Source organism: Carassius auratus, unplaced genomic scaffold (genome assembly GCF_003368295.1).
Source record: "Carassius auratus strain Wakin unplaced genomic scaffold, ASM336829v1 scaf_tig00018794, whole genome shotgun sequence".
Taxonomy (NCBI): domain Eukaryota; kingdom Metazoa; phylum Chordata; class Actinopteri; order Cypriniformes; family Cyprinidae; genus Carassius; species Carassius auratus.
In genome coordinates, this window is record NW_020524910.1 from 4,309 (window position 1) to 27,792 (window position 23,484).

The window sequence follows — 23,484 nt, forward strand, 5'->3', positions numbered from 1 at the left end:
GTAATACGGCCGCTAGAGGGCGCTTGATTTTAAAACGTAATAATAGGTCGTAATATGCTGCTTGCACAAACGACCTATGTGGTCGTTTTTAAGAGGAGGACAGTCTCGTTAAACATGTTACTGTTTTTGGATGTTTGTCAAGTTCAGTCTGTGCTTTGTCTATGGTTGAAACATGTTCCATGCTAATGATGGTTAGCTCAGAGTCCTTTTCCTGGACAGCATGCCAAATATGCATTATCATACTTCAGCTAATTATGTGTAGGTGTGAACTTGTGAAAGTTGCAGTTGGGTGAATTAAAAAGAGATTCATTATTTCACAAAGATAAGTTGAAGAATGTTTTCCAGTTAAAGATAAGATACATTTTGCTGAAAAATGTCCACATATAAACATACAAAAATGCTTGAACTTCTGCTTACTGCTCTTGTGGAGATGAAATATGGGGAACCCTGTTCACCTGGAGTACATGCAGGTGGAGTGGAGAAACAGTTTTCCCAATAATAAAAAATAACTTGTGATTTTACAGTCAAGACAGGAAAAAGAGATTGCCTTACTCACTGGTTGAGTATTCGAGCCTGACGTTGTTATGATGAGTTATAGTGAGGGGGCTTGTCTCGGTCTGGTTTGTGCTGATGTTGGATGGGAGTGTTTGTGCCAAGTTGAGAGGGCCCATCTGATTCGGGTTTGTGGTCATGTTGGGAATGTGTGTTTAATAATAACATTAATGATAGCGCTATCTCTCTCTCTCAAAGACACTGTTGGTCTCTCTCTCAAACTTTTATTTTGTGCTGTGTATAACTAGTTTTACTTGGAAAAATGAAAATGATGTGACCGTCCCACTGTTGGGAAATGATTGTAAATAACAGTTTGATGTGATCACATCCTTTGAACAGGTTGTTTTGAAATAATCGTCACTATCCTTCAATCAGGTAAAGCAAGAACTTATCAAATCTCTTAAATGCACTTTGGGTAAAAAGCATCTGCCAAATGCAAAAAAATTAATATATATGTTATTATGAATGACAAATAGAGATTTTTTTTTTATAAAGTTCCATGGTTATATTATGTTCTGTTGGTGTTGTTTTAATGTTTTGACCTTTTTCTGAGGATTTTTAGTGTTTGTATAATTTGTTGGTAGTGTTATTTTGCATGTGGGCTAGAATGTTACTTTATTCAAATGATTATATAAAAACAAATATACACTGGAACCCAAAAGTCTCATAATCTTGATTAAAAAATCTAATTTGACCCTGTAAATACATTTTTACGAATTTAAAAAGTAAAGAATATAATGAATACACATATAATGGTAACTTTCCAAACCAAACTTTTCACGATTTATTTAGCAGCTGACTCTTAAAAACTTACATCACAGCAAAGATTCAGTGACAAGCTTTTGGAATAAAGTCAGTAATTACTCTCTCATATTCAGACAATTTAAAGAGTAACATTCCAATAATGTACCTTGTTCAGGCAGAACAGTTAAAGGGTTAGTTCATCAAAAAGGGAAAATGATGTCATTAATGACTCACCCTCGTGTCGTTCCAAACCCGTGAGACCCCCGTTCATCTTCAGAACACAGTTTAAGATATTTTAGATTTAGTCTGAGAGCTCTCAGTCCCTCCATTGAAGCTGTGTACGGTCTACTGTCGATGTCCAGAAAGGGAAGAAAAACACCATCAAAGCAGTCCATCCAGAAAAGAAGACAATGCTGAATAAAGTCGTAGTTTTTGCTATTTTTGGACCAAAATGTATTTTCGATGCTTCAGAATATTCTATCTGTCACACGGACTACTTTGATGATGTTTTTCTTATCTTTCTGGACATGGACAGTAGACCGTACACATAAACTGTCCCATAAATGTTCTGATGTGCTCAAATAGCATCATAAAATCTTTTAATTCAGGCTGGTCCAGTCAATGTGAATGTGTATCCTGTCTCAGGAGTAAAGACAGATGCAGTGACGTGATGATGACTTTAACAACCAGCAGCTGGCTCATTTATTTGGAACTACATTAAAAACCACTTTAATAAGATGAGAATATCTAAAAAAGTAAAAAAGTAGCTCACACAGAGTAAGAATCCTTGAATCTCCAGGAATGATCAGATTCACGTATCGACCCTCCATATCGTTACAAATGTAGGTGGAGGAAACACCAGCTGGAATGCTAGAAATCACAGCGCATCTAAAGAGAATCAAAGAAAACATAATTAAGACTTCTTATCTTTCTTTATATGTGTTTTCAGGGATTTTTAAGGATTTTAAGCCACTAAAAGATAAACTCACATGGGATTGTTGTTGCCAGTGTTCTCCAAAGAGTTTCCAATTCGAATCTCCGCTCCATTTATTCGTTCAGGACAGCAGTCTAGTCTGTTTGTGATTACGACTATACTTATTCTGTAAATAAAACTCAGATCCACCCTCCACCAGGGGTTAGTCTGAACATTGGTTGAAGAACATGCTGACCATGGTTGTGTGAATCCTGGATTGAAATCAATGGCCTGTTCAGTGATCCAGCTGCCAAAGGTTGATGACTGTGTGACGTTTCTTTCTGTTGCCAAATTACCTGGACGATGTCATAGTGTAAAGAAACTTTTTTTTGTGTGGTATTGCTGTGCGTTTATAACTCCGTAAGTAATAATATTTATTATCATAGTAGATGTGTTTCAGAGTGTGTTATAGCGTAATTCAGTTTATTTTACCTCAATATTATTATTATTATTATTATTGCATCGATATAAGTACCATAGCTGTAATCCTCACATATATAACAAATTTATTTGTTTATTTGCAATCAAAGATGCTTAATTATTTGTATAAGAGCATTGCTTGTCATGAGTGTCAATGTAAATATGTTTTTAGTCTCTGACCAGCATTTTAATAATTATTACAATGAGCACAACAGGCGCACACAGTGTAATTTGACACTACTTGTAAGCAGCAGCAGTCCCGGTCTGCTAATAAAGCTGCATTTACTGTTCATATGTGAAAATAAACTCTTGTTTATTTTGTTTACTATTGCATCAGACAATTAGTTCTATATAGAGTTCCTATAGCATACAGTATATTGTTTTATCTTTGCATCTGTCAATTCTCATTTCATATTATAACATGTATATTTATCATCTTCATTTGTTCTCTGACAGAAACCACATTTTGTGCATATTCACACAAATAAACATTCAGACTTGACATGTTCACTCTGGAGTAGCTGCAGTTCTTTCTAACCGGAGAAATAGGCCAGCTGAGTTCCAACCACCCAACTGCGCACAGAATATCCCACAAATTGGTCCTTCGAGCCGGATCGGGACATCAGCTGCGCTATGGCTACATCCAGAGAGTACTATGAGGGAGAACAAGTACCAGATCCTCGTCCAAGTTGTATCCGGCGGGTACCCACCTACTTGGAGGATTATGTGCTTGATTATCCATCTCTGATGCAAGCTCATCCATCACCAGCAGATGGCACTCAAGGAATACCTAATGTAAGCCAGGACTCTTACAAGGGCTATATTACTCCTCCTCCCTTGGACAGAGACTTTGAAGGTGGAAACCTGCACCACTTGGAGGCACGGTGGGCAGATTCAAGCAGTGAGATGAGAGAGCTTCAGATCAGAATGGACAGTGCTAGACAAGCATCCTTCGCTTCTAGATCTCCTGTTTATGCACATTATAAGAGCATTCCTCAGACTGAACTCAGTAACATGGGATTACAGCCTTCCATGACTGTAGCATCATCTCCACACTATGAGGAAACACTCTATCATGAGCCCCCTATGCAGCGGCGTCCACAATCAAGCATTCAGCCAAGTAATATAGCTCGTATATCTTCTCTGCCAGGGCCGAAACCTCAAAGACTGCTTTCTGAACTCCAACGGGCAGACTCATGGCCCCCTACAGCTGCTCAGCCTGCCCATCCTCAGATATGGCATTACAAAACCAAGGCTGGCAGTATTTTCCTCAGTGAAAGAAAGTGGTTTCCTGATGCTCAAGAAAGGGTTGGTCAGCGTCCTTGGCCCACACAGACATTTAACATTTGGATCACCTACATCTGCCTGCTGCTTACCAGGTAGCTAAGAGGTATGTCAACAGCCCATATCCTTACACCAGTGCCATGCAGGCTCTTGAACAGAGATACAGTCAACCAAGACAGTTAATTCAGAGCGAGCTTAGAGCAATCCTTAATGCTCCAGCTATTCGACCAGGTGATGCACAGGGATTTGAGGACTTTTCAGCAGCTGTTAACACACTTGTGGGCATGTTGAACACTATGGAAGGGCCATCTAGATACAAGCTGCAGTGTGGTTCCCACGTTGACACTTTACTGACCTGCTATTGCAGGGGATATTAATATTCACATAGATAATGCAGAAAACAAAACTACAAAAGAAATGATAACGGTTCTAAACACTTTTGACTTGACTCAGCATGTGCATGGACCCACACACAAAGGTGGACACACTCTAGACTTAATCATCAGTAGGGGTCTAAACATTTCATCCATTGTTACTAAGAACATAGCACTATCTGATCACTTCTGTATTTTCTTTGATATTTGGATGCCTGCTACAAATGAATATGGATCTGTCTCTGTCAGAAGGAGATGCATTAACGAGAACACAAGTGTACTATTTATGGAGGCTATATCTTTAACACCAAGCATTTCTGCAGACTCTGTTGATATTCTCCTTGATTCCTTCAACTCAAAAGTTAAGAATGTTATTGATGATATTGCTCCAATAAAAGTCAGTAAGAAAACAAACAGACAGAAATCAGTTTGGAGAAGATCAACAGAAGTTCAGACTATGAAAAGACAATGCAGAAAAGCAGAGCGGATGTGGTGGAAGACGAAACTTGAAATTCACTATAGCATCTATAAAGACAGCCTTCATGCTTTTAATGTGAAACTAGCCACAGATAGACAGAATTTCTTCTCAAACCTGAAACAGTAACTTAAATAACACTCGTACTCTTTTTGCCACTGTTAAGAGACTGACAATTTTATTTATTTATTTTTGCTAAAACACAGACTTGACATTTAATGTAAAAGTTATTGCACCCAAAATTTACTTAAATTGGAGTTGTATAACTCTGATCTTAAACAAATCTGAATTAGCCCGAACAGAGGCCAGTGTGTAAACCCTCTACAATGGTCTCTCATTTTAACAATCATTTTACATAAAAGTGGTTAATTTTACAGTATCACCCAGATCTAATGAATTTATTCTTTATTGGAATCAAAAGAATAGTTATGAACCACAGAAACCACCAGCACTAGGCAAAATTATATGATAATGGAGAAATATGCAATTATTTAAATTAAATTGCTTTGATATATACTTGTAATCAATTATCTATCATGCAAATATGCTAATTATAATATTTGAAAGTGGGGCATTTCTTGGAGTCAAACGTTGGTAAACTTTTAGTATGTTTTTAAGTACATCTGATACTACTGTAAACCACTGAGAAACCTTTTGTAAGAATTTTTTTGGGGTCAAGCCATATTTGCAGCTCACTAGTTAACATGTTTGGAAATATCTGAATCAGAATGACCTTTATTGCCAGGTATGTTTACACATACGTTGAATTTGTTTTTGTGACAGAAGCTTCCGCAGTGCAACAGAATGACAGCTATAGAACAAAAAAACACTTAATAAACATTTAGCTGACGCTTTTATCCAAAGTGACTTACAATTGCTATATATGTCAGAGGTCGCACTCCTCTGGAACAACTAGGGGTTAAGTGTCTTGTTCAGGGACACATTGGTGTCTCACAGTGGATTCGAACCCTGGTCTCTCAAACCATAAAAATACAAAAACTTAGTCCCTGACACTTTTGTAACTGACTAAAAACTGATAAACAAAAGACAGAGACAATGTGCATAAAAATGCGAACACAAACATCAATTTAAATGAACAAAAGACAATAACCACCAATATGTGTTCACACAGTTAACTTTATTTAGATGATTCAACATTAACTTAAATGAACAAAAGAAAAGACAATAACCACCAATATGTGTTCACACAGTTAACTTTATTTAGATGATTCAACATTAACTTAAATGAACAAAAGAAAAGACAATAACCACCAATATGTGTTCACACAGTTAACTTTATTTAGATGATTCAACATTAACTTAAATGAACAAAAGAAAAGATAATAACCAACAATATGTGTTCACACAATTAAATTTATTAAGATGATTCACAGAAATAAAAATGACTCTTCAGTTGTTAGAAGAAAAAAAAATGTGTACTGACGTAACTGCGAAAATTACTTAAGGTCCCTATGAATCGGTTCATTGAACCAAACTGTCCAGATGAATAATTTTTCAGAAGTGAATTGAACTTTGCATCACTAAAACGGATCACAAAAAAGAGGTTTTGTAACATCACAACATGGAAGGAGCGTATACTTCACAACAGTGTAGAAATGTACGTTTTGTATTTGCAAATGTATTTAATCAGATGCCCGATGATTTAGAGCGTTGCCACGTAAAATATGAGTAAGCCTCCATGACGGCCACGTTTGAAGCCTGAGGTGTATGCTGGGTATTGTAGTTCTCTGACATGAAGATCTATATGGCTTGAATGAGGTATAAGTTAAACGTATTAAATTGAACCCTTTGTAAAACAAAAACATATAATACATATAATAACAATAAAATAACTGTTAACACATATTTAGATTAAACGACTATATTCAACAATAATACGATATACTGTACATGTGCTAAAACAGGCTAAAATAGGGTTGGCTATGGAGCAACCGTTGTCATGTTATTTTGTGAACCGTCAGGATTGTGTCCTGAAACCAAATAATTGTCTTTATCTTTAGAAAAAGACAATCGTGTCCTGCTGCTGCGGTCTGAATATCCAGTCTGTCTTCATCATGAAATTATGTATCCCATCATCATCCCCCATTCTGGAGATTGTGTGTGTGCTTGTTTATTTTTACAGACATATTTCATCATAAAACTAGGTAAGCAGAGCTTTGTAATAATATGGTAAACATGTGATAAGCCGGTCCATCGTACATCCAGAGTTTAACTTACTGCATCTCTATAATACATTTCTGCAATGTCTATACTTGTTACGGTGCTTTCAAGTCGGGGGGGGGGGGGGGGGGCTGTGTTGTTTTATCAACAAACCCTTGTTTGCGGTCATTGTATGCATTTTTCAAGTTAAAGAGGTTAATGATCTCTTTCACCATCTATTATTGTTACAATGCATAATCAGTGTTACGGGTCAAATAGATACATAGAGCTCAATTATATAATTTGATTACAAAAATAAATGTAATCTGTTACAGTCGGTGAGAAAAAAAAATAATTAAATTGCGGTTAATTATGAAAATGTTACATCTGAATATTTTTTCACACACGTAAAGATTTAATTATTTTTTTCTCTCAAACCACCTTAACTACTCTAAAATATGAGTCAGATGTTTCAGGAGTTAAAGACGTATGCTTATTTCCTATTTGGCCGATGTATATTTATTTGTTAAAATTAATCGTTTTACCAACCCGTTGTTAGATGCCGTGGCATTTCCCTTCATAGGTGTGCAAAAACTTGATTTCAGAACAGTATCATAGCTGTTAAACTTACTTGTTGTGTTTTTCAATATGTATTTAATCTCCAAGCAAATCAGATTTTGTGGTGGTTGTGCTTTAAAATGAAATGATCACAATCCTAATTTAAGTGATGAAGGATTTTGAAAAGTCTGACGGTCATTAGCTGAGCACACTTATGTTAACCCTGTACTGTTTACAGGTTTCAAAAGATTAACGGTTAAAAACATTACAAGTCTTGAAATATTTAATCAAATGTTATCCGTTACATTACTTTTTTAAATAAATTGATATAGTTGCACAACCTTTTAGATTTTAAATGGGGTAATTTGTGATCTATAACCTATTACAAAGTTCATAGTAACCTCCCCAAAACTGTGCGTAAAAGAATTCCACCAAGGTCTCAGCTACAGCTAAACGTTATAACAAAAACTTCAGGTCCTTGTTGGCAGTTTTGTGAGGTGTGTGTGTGTGTGTGTGTGTGTGTGTGTGCACGCGTGTGTGTGCGTGTGTGTGTGTGTGTGTGTGTGTGAAAACCGCATGGTTTGGAAGAAAAATGTTTTAGCTTATATATGTGATTTTACTACAAACTATAAGCATTCTAACTAAGAAAACACAATGGGTCTCATTCATGAAACACGAGCAGAACAAATTTTTGTGTAAATCGCGTGTAAAGTGGTTTTGGCGTAAATTTTCGGATTCATTAAAACCTTCGTATTTTCCAAATGTTAGTTGGTACGAAAGAAATCTACACCTGCTCCCAGAAACGCGTAAATAGTGCGTAACGTCTGAACGTTTTGCTCATTAATACGGCTGCATTTTAATTCACCTTAATCGGGTACATATTTAGAATGAGCTTTATTGCCAGGTATGTACACATACGAGGAATTTGTTTTCGTGACAGAAGCTCCGCAGTACAACAGAATGACAGCGACAGAACATAAAACACATAATAAAAGAATAAAAAATACAAATATGTAGACAGTGAATGCCAATATACAAATGACAATTGTAGGCAAGTATATTACAAAATGAAGTTATGTATGTACATATATATTGTGTGCAAAATTTAAGTGTATACTAAGTATGTGTGTTAGATAAATAAAGTGTGTGTGTATATAAATATAGAGTGTAGTGTGTCCGCCGTTATTATAAGCTGTTCATAAGATGGATTGCCTGAGGGAAGAAACTGGTCCTGTGTCTGGTCGTTCTAGTGCTCAGTGCTCTGTAGCGTCGACCAGATGGCAACAGTTCAAAGAGGGAGTGTGCTGGATGTGAGGGGTCCAGAGTGATTTTGACAACCCTTTTTCTCACTCTGGATAAGTACAGTTCTTGAATAGATGGGAGAGTTGAACCGATGATTCGCTCAGCAGTCCGGACTACTCTCTGTAGTCTTCTGAGGTCAGATTTAGAAGCTGAGCTGAACCAGACAGTTACTGAAGTGCAGAGGATGGATTCAATGATGGTGGAGTAGAACTGTTTCAGCAGCTCCTGTGGCAGGTTAAACTTCCTCAGCTGGCGGAGAAAGTACAACCTCTGCTGGGCCTTTTTCACAATGGAGTCAATGTGAATGTCCCACTTCAGGTCCTGAGAGATAGTGGTGCCCAGGAACCTGAATGACTCCACTGCAGTCACAGTGCTGTTCATGATGGTGAGTGGGGGGAGTGCAGGGGGGTTTCTCCTGAAGTCCACGATCATCTCCACTGTTTTGAGGGTGTTAAGCTCCAGGTTGTTGAGACTGCACCAGACAGCCAGCTCTTTTACCTCCTGTCTGTAAGCAGACTCGTCACCGTCCTGAATGAGGCCGATGAGTGTGGTGTCATCTGCAAACTTCAGGAGCTTGACAGAGGGGTCCTTAGACGTGCAATCATTAGTGTACAGGGAGAAGAGCAGTGGGGAGAGAACGCAGCCCTGGGGAGCTCCGGTGCTGATTGTACGGGTGCTGGATGTGTATTTTCCCAGCCTCACTAGCTGCTGCCTGTCTGTCAGGAAGCTGCTGATCCACTGACAGACGGAGGTGGGCACGGAGAGCTGATTTAGTTTGGGCAGGAGGAGGTTTGGGATGATCGTGTTGAAGGCCGAGCTGAAGTCCACAAACAGGATCCTCACATAAGTCCCCGGTCTGTCTAGGTGTTGCAGAACATAATGCAGTCCAATGTTTACTGCATCGTCCACAGACCTGTTTGCTCTGTAGGCAAACTGAAGAGGATCCAGCAAGGGTCCAGTGATGTCCTTCAGGTGGCCCAGCACCAGTTTTTCAAATGACTTCATGACTACAGACGTTAGAGCCACAGGCCTGTAGTCATTTAGTCCTGTAATTTTGGGTTTCTTAGGGATGGGGATGATGGTGGAACGTTTGAAGCATGAAGGGACTTCGCACAGCTCCAGCGATCTGTTGAAGATCTGTGTGAAGATGGGGGCCAGCTGGTCAGCACAGGATTTCAGACAGGCTGGTGTAACACAATCTGGGCCTGGTGCTTTTTTCCTTTTCTGCTTCCGGAAGACCTGGCGCACCGCATCCTCGCTGATCTGAATTGCAGGTGTGGGGGAGAGGGGGGATGCAGGAGGTGAGAATGGTGAGAGTGCTTGATTGGAGAGGTGTTCAGGATGGGTTGCAGGAGCTGTTAATGGTGTGAACGGTAGTTTGGAGAGGCATTCAGGGCTGGTTGCAGGAGTTGTGAAGGGTGTGAATGGTTGTGTGGGGAGGCATTCAGGGCAGGTGATGGGTGTTCTTTCAAACCTGCAGTAAAACTCGTTCAGATCGTCTGCCAGTCGTTGATTCTCTACAGTGCTGGGGGGTGGTGTCTTGTAATTGGTGATCTTCTTTAGACTTTTCCACACTGATGCGGAGTCGTTGGAAGTGAACTGAGTCCTTATTTTTTCAGAATAATTCCTCTTTGCCACTTTGATCTCCTTTTCCAATGTGTATTTAGCCTGTTTATACAAGACATTGTCCCCCTTCACGTAAGCATCTTCTTTGGCCTGACGGAGCTGTCTGAGTTTTGCAGTGAACCACGGTTTGTCATTATTGTAAATTAGTTGAGTCTTTGTAGGAATACACATATCCTCACAGAAACTGATATATGATGTTACAGTCTCTGTGAGTTCATCCAGACCGGTGGCAGCAGCTTCAAAAACACTCCAATCAGTGAGGTCAAAACAAGATTGTAAATCCTGCTCTGCTTCATTAGTCCATCTTTTTACAGTCCTTGATACAGGTTTAGCTGATTTTAGTTTCTGCCTGTAGGACGGTATAAGATGAACCAGAAGGTGATCAGAACGTCCCAAAGCTGCTCGTGGAACAGAGTGAAATGCATCCTTTATTGTGGTGTAACAGTGATCCAATATATTACTGTCTCTTGTGGGACAAGTAACATGCTGTCTGTATTTTGGCAGTTCACGGGAGAGATTGGCTTTATTAAAGTCCCCGAGAATGATTAAAACAGAGTCCGGGTGTTGTTGTTCTGTCTCTGTGATCTGATCAGCGAGTTTCTGTAAAGCTGAGCTCACATGCGCTTGAGGATGGATGTAAACACTGACCAGAATGAACGAGTGAAACTCCCGCGGCGAATAGAACGGCTTGCAGTTAATGAAGAGTGTTTCGATATTTGAGCAGCACGTCTTCTTTAACACAGTTACATCTGTACACCACCGTTCATTGATGTAAAAGCATGTCCCGCCACCACGCGATTTCCCCGTTGATTCTGTGTCACGATCCGCTCTAAACAGCTGAAAGCCCGGCAGATGGAGCGCGCTGTCCGGTATGGTGTCATTCAGCCAGGTTTCCGTGAAACACAGAGCAGCAGAGTGTGTGAAATCCTTATTTGTCCGAGAAAGCAGAAGGAGTTCGTCCGTTTTGTTGGGTAGAGAGCGGAGATTTGCCAGATGGATGCTAGGCAACGGCGTTCGAAATCCGCGCTTCCTGAGTCTGACGAGCGCTCCCGCTCGCTTCCCCCGTCTGCGCGTCCTGAAGCGCTTGATCAGCGCCGCCGCTCCTCCGATAACAACGTTCAGTAAAACGTCTGAATAATTGAAATCCGGTAAAATATCCTGTGGTGTGTTCTGCCGAATGTTCAGCAGTTCTTCCCTGGTGAAACTGATGGCAGGAATATAACTAAAGACAGGACAAACTAACAAAAACACAAAAACATATGCGGAGCTCGTCACGGAGGCAGCCATCCTGTATCGGCGCCAGTCACAACAGGATGTTATTTTTTTACTTTAGCTGACCTGCAGCACACCATTTACAACACCAGAACCCCCGGAAAACTAATTAGATAACAATTGAGTTGCTAGCCCCAAAACCTTTAGATGTTTTACAATCTTCGCTGACATGGTCGTAACAGTAAACGCAAAGACATCAGATGCCAGACACCAGACGCGTTTTTACGCACTACTTGAGATTAAATATTTGGCCTTTCCTGTAATATTGTTAAAGTTTCTTTGGCAAGAAAAGTCCATCTTGACTCATTCATTCCTGTTTAATATTTGTAAGCGTCTACAGGGTTTAAACTGATATAGAAATTCCAGAAGTTAATATTGACAACATAAAATACATATTAAAGGATTTACACCAATAAAGTATGTGTGACTTATTAAAATGAAATAAAACAAAAAAAAATTCCAACAAGGAATTTTTGTTGAGATTAAAAAATTTAATTGTATAGGTTAACCGTTCTGCTTCATGTATGCAACGGTTACCGTACACACATTCAAGAGAAATGCGTAAACTCAATTGTTTTAAAAAATCTAAACCATTTAGTCTATCCTTAAAAACCTCTTACATTTTTTTTTTCTTCACGCATCTATTTTCATAAAACTTTTTACCCAGCATTTTGAAAATAATATTATATATATTAATTACATACGGTTTTTCTTTTAACTTTTATTATGAGAGCCAGTAATAGGATCTGTAATATGCTGCCAAACTTCCTTTTTTAGGACCTGATACGCCACTAGTACGCTTGAAAATAAAATGTGGCGTTTTGAATGAACTTCTGATAATAAAACTTCAATTTCTGCAGCTGAGAAATGTTTCTTTTTCAGTCACTTTTGAGAAGACATATTGAAATCCTTCGTTTGGTGTCATAATATGATGCTCATATGTAGTTGTCAGTCGGATTTAATAGGCGGGATTTATGGTAATTGAGAGTGAGCGTGCACGCGCGTCCCATTTACGACTGATTGGAATTCATTAACACACACACACACATTTCACTATCACATCTGACGTTTACGAAGTTTTTGTGAATCAGGAGAAGAGTTTTCGGGAAGTTCTCTTTACGCGCAAATCACTCAGATATTTACTCGTATATTTACGAATGTTTCATGAATGAGACCCAATATGTTTTTATTTATTTTTTATTTTCTAACCAAACCGGTTGTTTGCAGTTGTTAAAGTCGTAAGAATATTTATTGTTATGAAAAGAAAGTAAGTTATGCTATATAAATAAGTCTTTTTTTATTAACCACAATGCGTTTATGAGTTTATGTATTTGTTCTGCTTCATGTATGCAACGGTTACCGTACACACATTCAAGAGAAATGCGTAAACTCAATTGTTTTAAAAAATCTAAACCATTTAGTCTATCCTTAAAAACCTCTTACATTTTTTTTTTCTTCACGCATCTATTTTCATCTGTCTCTGGACTCTTGCTAAAAACATTTGAGTGCTGACATGAATCCTGCATGAAAGCTAAAAATATAATATTTTTTTTAAACTATTTTAAACATCATGGTTAACAACACCATTTGGAAAGTGAGAAAGGACGTCTAAAAGACATTTGTAGCAACAAACAATTTTGGTTTCAAAGAAAACTCATGACAACTCATTTTCAATCTTATATAGATATGTTGGTGTTTGTGACCTATTTTGTTTGTTTGTGTATTTTTGTACTTGTTTGAGTGTATATTAGTATTTATTTAGTTTGCATGTTCATGTTTTCTGTATGTTTACATTTGTGTGTGTGTGTCTGTTTATGATTGTATGATTGTATGGTTGTGTTTGTGTACTTGTTTCCATTCTCAGTACATTTATGTTGAGGTTGAAAGATCTAGGGGTTAATAAAAATTATAAATGTAACTAAAATAAACTAAATTAACTCGAATTAACATTACTACATCTTCATATATGGTCTGACTTGTTAAAAGATTTCACGTCCTTTTGACCAGTAAATGAACTTTCAGCTAACCTCGCGATCACAGGCCTAAGCCATAAAGTTGAAATTATCACCCTTTGATCACTGAATACACACAATTATTATTTTTTTACTTTAGCTGACCTGCAGCACACCATTTACAACACCAGAACCCCCGGAAAACTAATTAGATAACAATTGAGTTGCTAGCCCCAAAACCTTTAGATGTTTTACAATCTTCGCTGACATGGTCGTAACAGTAAACGCAAAGACATCAGATGCCAGACACCAGACGCGTTTTTACGCACTACTTGAGATTAAATATTTGGCCTTTCCTGTAATGTTGTTAAAGTTTCTTTGGCAAGAAAAGTCCATCTTGACTCATTCATTCCTGTTTAATATTTGTAAGCGTCTACAGGGTTTAAACTGATATAGAAATTCCAGAAGTTAATATTGACAACATAAAATACATATTAAAGGATTTACACCAATAAAGTATGTGTGACTTATTAAAATGAAATAAAACGAAAAAAAAATTCCAACAAGGAATTTTTGTTGAGATTAAAAAATTTAATTGTATAGGTTAACCTAATTTTTAAAGTAAAATCATTGGTCTAATATTAAAACCAGGTAGAATGTTTTCATCAAATAAGAACTGATGTGTTTTTATTAAAAAAATGTTACTTTGTTTAATTCTTTTAACATACATTTAAACCTTTGCGACCAATGTTATTAGGGAGGTGAATGGGGGAAGTGTTTGTGGGTGTTTTTTATTTTTTATTCAATGCTTTAAACATTAAAAACATAAAGGCGTACATTACTGGTCGATTTACAAATACGGTCTGAGATTACACTCAATTTTTGTTCTCACTCTGTACATCATAAAACAAAATAAAATGTAAAATAAATAAAACAACACTCAAGAAAAAATTAAATAAAACTAAAGATGAAGTAGGGAAGTAAGATTTTTCACATTAAGAAACCAAAGTCCTCTAATGAAGAATACAAAAATCTTGCTTTGGGACTTTTCATTCCTTTTAACGTCTCCAAATACATCACAAATTCCTCTTTAAATGCCACTAAACGTGGGGAGTTTTGAGAAACATACATTTATGAATGTACAATTTAGTGCCAGAAGTAGATATTGACAAATTAAAAGACATATTCAATGATTTAGCCTACTAAAGGAAGTATGTGTGGCTTATTAAAATAAAATAAAACAACAAGGACTGATTAGATGAAAAATAAAGAGCAAATAGGCTAACCTAGTTTTAAAGTAACTCATATACACGGTTGGATCTAAAGATCCTGAAACAGGACACATATGCTCCAAGGGGTAAGGTGTAGAATAGCAAAAAGAACATCTGATCATCCGACAGATTGCCATATTTTTGGCTCTTCAGCGGGTTGAACACGTTAATAAAGTAGTCATATGTTCAGACTCATTTTCAGTACTATCAAGTTTAAAGAGTGGTGAATCTTCTAGTAGACAAGAGATTTAGTCAGTCATTTTACAGAGTATGTTCAGAATACAAGCAAAAACAAATATTTATTTTGTAATGATACCCGCACATATAGGTAATGAAGGTAATGAAAGTAGTGGACCAGATAAAAACATTAAAATATCAGACATCAAAGTTAATACTCCAATGAGTAAATTAGAAATAATAGGGGTACTTAAAAAAAAAACATAAAAAGATACGTGGCAAATTAAATGGGGTGGTGAGAATGAAGGACAACATTTATATAATATTCAAATAACAGTTGGAAATGAAAGGAGAATTCTGGGATAGAAAGGAAGATCTCGCCATAGAATTGGACCCATTGCACTTAATGAGTCATTATTTATAAGAGGAAAAACATGTGTCTGGACTTTGTGTTAAATGTGATCTTCCTGAAACAGTTGAACCTATTTTAATAAAATGTAAAAGATATGACAACGAAAGATTACAACTTACACAAGCACTTATTATAGAAATAAATCCGATCTCATTTTAGAAAATGTTAAATAAAGATGTGACTATAGAAATGTTTCAATGATTAAGTAGCTCAAAGAGTTGATAAACAGGATTTAAAGAATCACTACTAAGTTTATTATTATTATCATTCATTTTATTTTTGTATTTCTTTTATATTTCTTGTATTTCTTATCTCTTAATGTTTGAGTTAGTTTTCATTAATTTCAATGCTCCACACTCCTGCCCTGAAGGTGGCGGTAAATGCACCTAAAGCTTTGCGTGAAAGAGGAAGAAGGAGTGGTTTGAGTAGGACTGGACGTAAGCATTCTGAGTGTGTCAGCGGTGCTGTGAGGTCGTTTTACCGGAGGCTTCGCAAACTCTGTCGGGGGATCTTTTTTTCTTTCGTTTAACTCTCTGTCAGTAATAGTCTAGATTTTAAAGTTGTAGTTAGTGGTAAAGAATAGCATAGTTTTGACAAGTATCTTGTGCTGGTGTTTTAAAGACGGGGGCCGATGTATTTTCTTTGAGATCAGCGTAGATGCCTTCCATCTTTTTTCTTTTGTTTTAACTTTTTCTCACATTATGACAAACGCCAAGTTTTCTGGTTTGTGTTGTTTCTTTACATTCATTTCTTTTTTCAGTTTGAGTCGATATAACGTTACCGGAGAGGTCGTAACACTTTGCTGTGAGATCTTTTTTTCTTTCGTCTAACTCTCTGTCACTAACACTCTCGATTTTTAAAGTTGTAGTTAGTGGTAAAGTACAACATAGATTTGACAAGTATCTTGTCTGATGGATTTTATTTTAAATCCGCGTAAATGCCTACCTCTTTTTCTTTTGTTTTAACTTTTTCTAACATCGTGAAAATTGCTAAGTTTTCTGGTTTGTATCGCCACTTTACATTTGTTTCTTTTTTAGTTTGAGGTAAGATATAAGTGATAAATGCTTTCTTTTCTAGCTGGTAACAAAACACCTTTTTAAATTGTAATGCTACACTCTCTAACATCTTTTTCACGTGTTGCTTAACGAAAACATATCTGATAGTTTTTTGAGTTTTTTTTTACTTGTTTAGCTGTTTTAGATAAATAACCAGCAACCTAGTTTTCATTTTATTTAATTTGTTACAACTTTAACAACGTTTTACACTTTTCCAACTACTAAAACGATCATTACATTGTTTACATTTCGTATGTGTTTATAACCTTTTTCTTGAAATGCACTGTGCACTTAAATAAAATTTTATTAAAAACCTTAATAAAAACTTCCCTTATACCATTTTCATGATTTCATCCCTTTTCAGAGTTTAAAAAGCACATAGATCCCAACACATTTTCCCCACCCTCACCGAAATTCCTTCTTAGGTTGATAAGTTCATATTTAGGTCACCGGGGTGTACAGGGAGGGGAGGGGGGTTGTACAAACAGGTGTCCAGAACAGATGGCTTTTATGACCCTCATCAATCAAATTTTTGGAGACAAGGCAGCCTTAACTCTCTCTTTCAGGGTGCTTCATCGGCTTCCCTGTTGTCTGTGTCCTGTCATTGTCTACAGCTTGTGACCTAGGCAATCAGGACTGGTTTGTATTTGTTTATCTCAACGACATCCTGATCTTCTCCCAGAACAAGCACGACCATGTCCAACACGTCAGACGAGTGCTCCAGTGGCTGCTTGAGAATCGTTTATTCGCCAAGGTGGAGAAGTGGGAGTTTCACGCACGGTCGGTTCCGTTCCTGGGATTATTTTTTTCACCCGAAGGAATCCGAATGGATCCTGCCAAGGTAAAACCAGTTGCTGATTGGCCCACCCCAGATAGTCACAGAGCAGTCCAGCGATTTCTGGGATTTGCTAATTTTTACAGGTGGTTCATTCTGAATTTAGCCAGGTCGCTTCAACTGTGACGGATCATACCTCCACTCGAAAACGTTTCTGTTGGTCGCCGCAGGCTCAGGCTGCATTCTCTATTTTAAAGAGACGCTTTGTTTCAGCTCCCATTCTTGTTACTCCCGATCTGTCTTGTCAGTTTGTTGTGGAGGTGGATGCGTACTGAGTCATCTCTGAATAAACGAGTGTGCGGATGGAACAACGGCATCAGATTTTTGGGAGAGGGAAGCAGGGGCAATTTTGTCTCAGAGGTCACCCTCGGACGAGAGAGTACATCCCTTGTGCATTTTTTTCTCATCGTTTAACCCCCTTGGAATGGAATTACGACATCGGGAATAGGGAGTAACTGGTTGTTTAGGCTACCAGCCACCCTTATTCCTCTCCCAAGAATCTGATGCCATTGTTCCATCCGCGCACTCGTTTATTCAGAGATGCCTCCATACGTAGAGGGTCGCCAGAGAAGCCCTCACTCGGACTGCTGACAGGAACAAGCAGACCGTGACCGTGCTAAGCCCCCACTTTACGTGTGTGGTCAGCAAGTCTGGTTGTCCTCCAAGGACATTCCTCTCAAACTCCCCTCACGTAAACTAGGACCCATATTTAAAGGGGGGGTGAAATGCTTGTTTTCACTCAATATCCTGTTAATCTTGAGTACCTATAGAGTAGTACTGCATCCTTCATTACTCCAAAAAGTCTTTAGTTTTAGTATATTCATAAGAGAAAGATAGTCTGTACCGATTTTTCCCGGAAAAACACGACCAACTGGAGGCGTGACGTGTGGGCGGAGCTAAAGAATCACGAGCGCCAGTAGGTTTTTGCGTCGAGAGCGTTTGGAAGCTGTGACATTACCCAGAGCCATTGAAAAACATATTTAACGGCTCTGACATTGCCTTGAGGAAAAAACCATCATCCAAAATAAACCATGGCTAACAGTCAGATTCAGCCATTTATTTATGATCCAGAATCAGATCCAGAGGCTGAAACTGAGCGAGAGCAGCAGCAGCAACGACTCGCTCCGAGCGGGGCTCGAACCCGGGTCTCCGGCATGGGAGGGGACGCACTAACAAGGAGGCAGAGATATTTGAAGCAGTTTTACTCACCGCCTGCGGTTCCAACACACGATCGTGACCCTTTTTCGTTGGGATTGCATCATCCTTAAAAAATAAACGATACGCAAATCCGTCGTCAAACTGGGCCTTGTTTGTAAAACAAGCATCTTAGAAATGCAGGGAACAAACAAAAACACTTGCACAACTCCGTTGATGCTCTGTAAAAATAAACTCCATCCACTGGTCCCTTAATGCTGTTTTTTCTTTGGTAATCTGTGCAGGGATGTATTGCCCTGGCAACCAAAAACACTCCTCCTTTTGTGACATTTCGCGACGCTCTCGCTCTGATCAGTGATTGTCTGTGCACAGCCTCTCTCTGCTCTGCTATACGTTTTTATATAAAACTTTCCGAAACTTGTGACAAACCGGAATGAGTATTTTTGGAACAGAAATACTCCTTCAAACGTACAACTTAATTTTTGAAACTTTGTCCATGTTTAGCATGGGAATCCAACTCTTTAACAGTGTAAAAAACTCAGTATGCATGAAATAGCATTTCACCCCCCCTTTAATGGACTATTTGCCATCTCTAAGGTGCTCAGTCCAGTGTCGGTCTCAATTTAACCCCCCAGTTTAAGAATATCCACCTGGTGTTTCATGTCTCTAAGATAAAGCCGTCATTCATTCCCCCTTCAGCCCCAGACCTCTGTCCTTCAACCTCCTAGACTCATCGAGGGGTCTCCAGCTTATAAGGTACAGCGGCTCCTTGATGTGAGACGGAGGTGTAGAGGTTATCAATACCTGGTAGACTGGGAGGGCTATGGTCCGGAGGAGAGATGCTGGATTCCGGCTCGTGACATTCTGGATCATGTTCTCATTGACAAATTCCATCGGCGTCATGCTGAGTCCTCTGGGGACGCCAGGAGGTGTCCCTGAAGGGGGGGGGGGTACTGTCATGGTACATGGTTCAGGGTGCTTCATTGGTTTCCTTGTTGTCTGTGTCCTGTCATTGTCTGCAGCTTGTGAACTGGGCAATCAGCGCTGATACATCGGTGCTGGTGTGTGCAGATCACGAGTCGCTCACCTGTTGCTTTTTCCCATTTTCCCTTATATTCCCTGCGGTGTCTGTCCCTTGTTGACAGTAGATTTTGTGTTGTCATTGTGACTGTGCTGTGTGCCTGTGTCTTGAAATGGTACTGTAAACTGTACATCATATATATTACTGTAAACGTAGGCTATACTTCATTTATTTTGTTATGAACAAGCACACTGTTTATAAGTCCCCTATGAAACTTTTAACAGTCCCTTGGAGACAACAATGGCTCATTCAGTTTAATTCACTTTTATTTGTATAACACATTTCACAACACATATTGTTTAAAAGCAGGTTTACAGAAAATGCATGTTTTTTTTCTGTAACAAAACCTTTATAGTCTTTATAGGAGCTTGTAACAGTTGAAATCTAATTCACATTATAATATTTACAATTACCAGATATGCATTCAAGCAAACTCTGTGTGCATTTTAACCCATTGAAAATGTCATTATTTTGTTTCTGGAGTCCTTGCAGGGTAGGCATCATCTACTCACAGGTTCTGGGTCATATGAAGTCTTCACAAGAGTCTAGATTAAAAAAAAAAAAAAAAAAAATATATATATATATATATATATATATATATATATATATATATATATATATATATAATTATTATTATTTTTTTAATTACTGCACTCAAAGGATGACACGTTCAATTATTAATGTATAATGTAATTGGATTTCATGTTGAAAGCACTTTTTCGCTCTTACAATATCTCTTATTTTGCTCTAATCTCGGATTTCACTGCATGTTCAAGTTGATCATGCAAATTCAACCAGCAGAAAGATGCTGGGCTTGAAAGTGACATCGTTGTGAGCTCTGCTTTATACATCTCTCTGTTATTGACAATGAACAATGGACCTATTTTCTAACCTATTTTACCTGTTCCATAAACCTCCACCTCACACAGCGTGAGCCACATCTGGATGTTAGGAAGGTACATGTTCACATAACGACCTTCCATTCCACCGCAAGAGAAACTGACAGAACTTCCTAATGGGACAAGTGAAGTGACACCACATCTACAGAGAGAAAGAGAGAAACCACGACACAATCAGCTGACCTGATCAAATCCAGTTCTCCTGACACGATCATAACTGTTTTCATAACTTCACCTGGGATTGTTGTTTCCGTTGTTTTCCAGAGAGTTTCCGATGCGGATCTCTACTCCAGTCGTTTGCTCCGGCCAGCCGTCACCTCTGTTGGTGACAGTCACATTGGAAATGTTGTAAGAATCCAGCAGATCCAGCCTCCACCACGGGTTGAGCTCGTTTGATGTGATGGAGCAGTATGCATGGGTTTCGTCTGGATAGGGTGTACCTGAAGGAGAGTATCTGATGCCGTCGATGGCCTGTGCAGCTCCAGAAGTGTAAAATGTGCTCGACTGTACAGCCGTTCCTTTCAATGCCAAATTCTCTAAAAACATTTAGAAAAACTGAGGGTCAAGACTCAAATGTGTAAAGTTTCTGTACATTCCATTTGCTTTTAAATGTTAAATTCCAAATGAAAACACTCAATTTCTATTTCCTCCTACATTCAAATCTAAAGGTAATATTTGTAATGGATCTACACCTACACAAACTAACTATAAGCAGTTGTATTTTATTACCAACATTAACAGAGATTAAAAAATACTATAAGTTGTTTTTTTGGTTAATGTTAAGTATGTTAACTAATGGGACTTTAGTTACTACTTTTTTACCTTCCAAGTTTTCTGAACTCCCCTGAATGGAAAAGACACCTGTTACAAAAACACAATATTTATATTGCTTTCTGGGATAAATCAATATTATTTTGCATTTGATTATTAAAATATTTCCATAAACAAATAGTTAAACAGCATCTATAAATGTACATCATTTGATTGATGTGTGTCATTTTTACTCACCCAAAAGTAAGAACAGATAAGAGAGTCCCTCCATCTTGTTTTCTAAAGACCAATGACCAGATATCTGTGATGGTCAGATATGACAAGGGTGTGATTTTCCCCTTCTGCTCTCTCTTCTTCATCCCTCTTTTTATTTGTATTTCTCTTGAGTCTCCACCTTTAGGACATTCTGACTGGATGCTCACTGAATATATTTCACACATCATAGGTCAAGGCTGATTTACTAAACAAATCTGGTAAAATGTAAATACTTTTTTTTTTTCTGGGTTGTTTTTCATTAGCACAAAAAACTTGGGTAGATAAGACTAGTATTTCAGAATTATAATTATTATTATTAAGTTTTTTTTTTTTTGTCATGCGTGTCAGCATCCATCCATGAGTTTCGTTTTTTTTTTTTTTTTTTTTTTTTTTAATTAACATTATCTCCTAAAAGGAATAATCTAAATAAATGTTGAATCAACATAACAATGACGTTTGTAATGTTGTGTTTTCTTGTACGAGGCACTTTTCTGTAATCATTCAAGTAGTTTATACTGAATGAGAAAAATTATTATGGTAAAGTATAATAAAATCAATATAGAACATCTGAATTAAAAGCAATGGGATAAATTGTGTAAAAAAACTTGTGTAATCAATGAAAAAAAAATAGAGTCAAATATAACAAATATAAGAGTAACTTATTATTTTTAGAGAGGGACCAAATGTTATCTGGTATAGATTAACATTTTCTTCAATTTCAATAAATTTTACTCAGGCAAATTTATTGTGTGTGGAGCTCCCGATTTACATCCTGCCTGAGATCATTTTAATACACACAAAACAACTTGAAAATGATCAGCGGCCAGACTGATGGAGTGGAAATCATGGACTAAAGGTCTTTGGGTTCATCTGGAGCTTCTATAGTTAACATACATTGAGTCAATTTACAGAATACATTGTGAAACACAATATAATTCATCATTGGACAAAAAAAAAAAAAAAACATCTTACTACAGCTGTCTATACTATGTTCTTGGTGATTTGAATAGTTGTTCCATCTGATACATTGTATTTTTCTGTGTCTATCGTTGTCTTTCTCTCACTTGCTGTTAGGTGACTTTGCCATAATTGGGCATTAAAAGTCCTTTACTCACAGAGATTAGGCTAAGCTTACATTTTTTTTTAGAGGAAAATGATTGAGTCCACTTTAGATGTCTTCAGTGCATTCCTGCGCTCCCTGATGGTGCCTCATTATTCACTCATTATTCTCATTATAGACATGGTCAAACTTTTCCACACCTCAGACTTTGCTTTAGTTGCTGGTGCAACCAAAACGTAATCGCAAGCCTCTGTTTCACCTACTCAGCATCCATTTTCGCATCTTTCTCACGCTAATCAAAACAAATCACATGACCGCTCGTTTACCGAGCAAACCGGAGCGCAAGCCCGAGCACGTGTAAGATGATATAAATTAAGCCCGAACCCGACCGAACACATAGGGTCTCATCGGGTCCCATCAGGTTCGGGCAAAGATCTTCAGCTCTACCCTCGAAAGCCTGAAAATACAGAGCCCCCCTGCTCCCCACATAACAAATCCCCTGTATGTGGATGAAGCTACTGACCAGAATCTGAATATATCAAGTCAAGTCAAGTCAAGACTCCTTTATTGCCAATTCTTCCACATGTAGAGTACATACATACAGAGATTCGAAATTGTGTTACTCTCAGACCCCAGGTGCATACAGATAACATTAACAGTAGAACCTAAAAATCTAGATCAAATATAAAATGTAGATACAACTATACAATAAGGGAATGTAAAAATAACGTATAATAAAATATAAAATCAAGTTAAATAAAGCAGCGCAAGGCACATGGCAGATAGAGTGCATATAAGTGAAGTAAACAAACAGTGCAGAT

The 23,484-nt window shown here is 37.8% G+C and overlaps 1 long non-coding RNA gene and 1 pseudogene across 1 annotated transcript; both read right to left on the reverse strand.

The window, feature by feature from the left end:
- Positions 1 to 1,994: 1,994 nt before the first annotated feature.
- Positions 1,995 to 20,991, reverse strand: LOC113076111 (pentraxin fusion protein-like; annotated as a pseudogene).
- Positions 20,992 to 21,035: 44 nt separating this feature from the next.
- Positions 21,036 to 21,667, reverse strand: LOC113076110 (uncharacterized). The gene is made up of 3 exons (XR_003281107.1): positions 21,586 to 21,667; positions 21,400 to 21,438; positions 21,036 to 21,113 (listed from the first exon to the last, which is right to left on the reverse strand). It is a non-coding gene; the product is annotated as an uncharacterized LOC113076110 (long non-coding RNA).
- Positions 21,668 to 23,484: the final 1,817 nt, after the last annotated feature.